Here is a 4113-nt window from a genome sequence, read left to right as displayed (position 1 = left end):
ACAGGCAGGAGTTTCATGAGTCTCTGTCAGTGAAAGGTGGCATGCATTTCAGTGGTTCTTTTTTCCCGAACTGTTAGGTTATCACTAGTTAAAATACAGAAGTTTTGTTTCGTTATTTCCAGCTCTTCTGATTTGCTCTTATTTATACAAAAAAGAGGATGACTCAACAGCAACTCAGTGCATAGTTACTAATGCCTTATGCACACACTCCACCCCATGCCCCTCCAATGAACAAGGCTCCTGAGAGGTTAGTGAGCACCTTACCTGTGTCCCTGTGCTGTTCTGTGTCCCTCCAGTTCCTCAAGAGGACATGGTGGTGGAGCTGCCCCGGGACTGGGCTGAAGACAAGGCTCTGAAGACTGTGGACATAAGTGCACCTTTCTTAACCGGGGCAAGGCTGCGGCTTCACTGCTTTATTTTCCTTTTAGTTGAATACAGGTATAGTAATCTGACAATTTACGTTACCACTGAGGCATGCAAATACTTGGCTGGGAAAGTAGAGAGGATAAATCTATTATTAACACAGTCCAGATTCAAAAGGACATTTCAATAAGACAGCATCATTTATTACTGTAGGTACTTTGCTCAACAGAAAGTGTTCTTTCTTGAAAAAAATTTGTAAACGTTGGTCAAATTAAAACTGAGAGATCTTATGTGAAACAGACCAGTCTTCCCAACAGAAGATTGTCTGTTTTATTTTGGGGCCACTGAAATGAAGAGTGCTAGTTACCTGAGGACAAAAAAAACAGGTAACAGAAGACTTAGTGCAGAAAACTCAAGAAGCTGAGACACTCACTCTGTTTTCTTCTCTGCAATCACAGGAATCCGGGGACGCCTGTGAACACGGTAAATATTCAGGGATCATCATTCTGCTGAGGGACAATCCAACTGATAAAGGTGGGGTTCTCTGACTGGCTCTGGTTGGAGAGTGGCCCTGATGGTAGATTCCTATTTAGGGTGTGGGCTGTGGGTGCAGAGAAGAGACTGATCTCCCAGGAAAGAACGATGCCTTTGTTCTAGGGTACCTGGAAGCAACTACATCATTTAGATGTTGTGGGTTTGTGTGGATCAGGGTTGGGGGTCCATGTGTGAGCCCAAGTGGTGTGATTCTGAAGTTCTGTGTCTGTGTGCGTTGCCTCTGGAGATGCATCCCTGTTACACAGCACTAGTCAACTGTGAACTTTCTAAACACTTCTCACTACCACTGCACACTGGCCATACATTACCTGATTCTTTCCTCAACTCAGTCTTTCCTCAGAAGCGAAAGTGAAAGTCATTCAGTGTGTATTCAAGTCTTTCTTTGCATCCCCATGCACTAGAGTCCATGGAATTCTCCAGGCCAGAATCCTGGAGTGGGTAGTCTTTCCCTTCTCCAGGGAATCTTCCAAACCGAGGGATCAAACACAGGTCTCCAGCATTGCAGCCGGATTCTTTAACAACTGAGCTATCAGGGAATCCATTCCCCAACATAGCTTAATATTAATTTTCCTCAGGTGAAGATGGCAATTGGACAAATGGCCCAAAGTCTTAACCTCCTATTGGAAAAGCCAAACTGAGTACCTAGGGTTGATCCAAATTTGGCTCTTCTGAATGAGTAAGCTGCTCCTACCAGTCAGCCACGTGATCCTCAGTCATGTGGAAAGGGGGTCCTGGCATCTATATCCATCCTTGGAGGTACTAGCAGGTCCAGGGGTCCAGATCCTGCCCGTCATTATAATTATAAGGTGGGCACAGTGGTCAAAGAACCCAGGGTAACCATAGGTGGATTAACGCCAATTTTGGCACAGTCATTATTGGGAAAAGAATCTCGGGACTCACATCCTCTTGGTAAAGTCACAGGTTCTGAGCGTTGGGTGGCCTTTTGTAGAGTGTAAGCCCTATGTGTTGGTGTTCCTGTCTTTGTTTACACAAGGACAAAAGCATATTATCATCAGAGGTGTATTTCATTGTACTGGGTAACATTACCATAACCTCACATTGATTAAACCCTGTAGTACACACTCGAGGGAAATGGTCAAATAAAGCTCACAGTGGAACATGATAGTCTAGTGACCATGACTCTTGTCGTAAATCTCATACACAGCTGGGTCAGAGACAGTCAGTTTCACCCCATGCTTCCTCTCCATAATGAACTGTCCCACTAAAAGTGTGACTTCTGTGAGTGTGAACCGCCACTGACTCAGTGGACTTGCAAACATTGTTTGGAAAAATCAAGCCTGGAAAATAACATCACATGATTAATAAAAGCTATTTGGAAAGGTAGTATTGACTTTAGTCCTCTAACAAGAGTTTACTTTTAATCGAGAATAAAGTCTCACAGACTTGGTAAGTACAATAGCTGAAACAGTGGATTCTGAGGATGCAGTGATCTAGGAAGTAATCCAGAAGATAGGTGTGATTTCCCAGAAGCTCTAACAGCCAGGAGGGACATGTGTCTCTGTCATTGAAAGCTGGCAAGCATTGTAATGTTTCGCTTTTCCCATTACTTTGGTTATCACCAGTTAAGTGCAGGCACTCTCTTTCATTGCCTTCCTGCTTGTCTCCTTTGTTGTACTTCATCCAGCAAAGAGGAGGGTTCAAGAGCAGCTCAGTCCCCAATTACTAACCTCTCTCATGTACACATTCCACCCCATGTCCCATCAAACAAACAAACAAGAAACCTGAGATCTTTGGACGCAGCCTCTCCTCTGTCCTGATGGCTGTATGTTTCCCTCTAGTTCCCAAAGAGGACCTCGTGGTGGAACTGCCCCAGGCCGGGGCTGAGGAATCGGCTCTCCCACCTCTGGAGGTAAGCTCAACTCTCTGTGTCTCACATAGATGCTGCTTCACTTCTTTATGTTTGATTCAGTGAAATACAGTTATAGTAGTCTGACAATGTATATTATTAGCACTTCTGTATGCAGTTCCTTGCTGGTGAAATATTGACCATAATTTTGTTATCAACAGAGACCTGATTCAAAAGGACACTAAAAAATACCGTCAATTACTACTGTAGGTACTTTCCTCAGTAGAATTTTTTCCTCCTGGAAACTGAAAGATCTTAAGTGAAAGAGCCCAGCCTTTTCAACAAGGGTCCTCTCTGTTTTCTTTTGGAACGATTGATTTTTTTAAAAGCTTAGTTACCTGAGGAAAACAAAAACTCAGATACCATAAAAATTACTGCAGAGAACACATGGTGCTGGCAACCCTCACACTGTTCTCTTCTCTCTAATCACAGGCAGCCGGAGCAGCCAATGAACATGGTAAATACTGAGCGACCGTCCCTCTTCTGAGGAACAATTTAGCTGATGATTTTGGGGCTCTCTTTCCAGCTAGCTTTGCAGAGTCACCCTGATGCTGGATTCCTACGGGGGGTGAGGACTGGGGGTCCAGAGAAGAGACTGATCTCCCAGAAAAGAACAATGTCTGTGTTCTATGGTACTTGGAAACAGCTACATCATTTAGATACTGTGGGTTTCTGTGAATCAGATTCGGGGCCCATGTGTGGGCCCATGTGTTGTCATTCTGAAGCTCTATGTGTGTGTGTTTCCTCAGGCGATGTTTCCCTCTTACACAACACAAGTCAACTGTGAATTGTCTCAACACTTCTCATCCCCACTCGACATTGTCTATATATTATCTGACTCTTCCCTCAACTCAGCCATTCCTCAAGTTTGGTTAATATTCATTGTCCTCAAATGGAGATGGTGCTGAGAAAAACAGCCCAAGCTCTTGACCTCCTAAGTGGACAAGCCAAACTGGGAACCTATGGGTGGTCCCAGTGTGTCTGCTCTGGACCCCTGACCTGCACTTATTGCTCAGTCATGGTCCTCAGTCATGGAGAAAGGGGTCCCTGCATCTACGTCCATGCCTGGAGGTACTAGAGCTCCAGAGTTCCAGAGTCATTTTAAGGTGGGCTCAGTTGTCATGAAACCCAGGGCAACCAAAGGTGGATTAACAGCCAACTTTGGCACAGTCATCAGGGTAAAAGGCACCATGTGGTCGCATCTTCCTGGTCAGCTCTCAGATCTTGAGAGTTGTGTGGCTGTGTAGACAATGTTGGTCATATGTGTTGATGCTAGTGTGATTGCTTAAACAAGAACAAGAGCAGATCCTATCAGGGAAACATTTCAT

At 44.6% G+C, this 4113-nt stretch overlaps 1 long non-coding RNA gene across 1 annotated transcript; it reads left to right on the top strand.

The window, feature by feature from the left end:
* Positions 1–755: 755 nt before the first annotated feature.
* LOC139182006 (uncharacterized) lies at positions 756–3823 on the top strand. The gene is made up of 3 exons (XR_011565605.1): positions 756–846; positions 2718–2788; positions 3218–3823. It is a non-coding gene; the product is annotated as an uncharacterized lncRNA (long non-coding RNA).
* Positions 3824–4113: the final 290 nt, after the last annotated feature.

The sequence above is a fragment of the Bos indicus genome, unplaced genomic scaffold (assembly GCF_029378745.1).
Source record: "Bos indicus isolate NIAB-ARS_2022 breed Sahiwal x Tharparkar unplaced genomic scaffold, NIAB-ARS_B.indTharparkar_mat_pri_1.0 scaffold_57, whole genome shotgun sequence".
In the NCBI taxonomy this organism is placed as follows: Eukaryota; Metazoa; Chordata; class Mammalia; order Artiodactyla; family Bovidae; genus Bos; species Bos indicus.
This window is presented reverse-complemented; position numbering and strand designations above follow the sequence as displayed.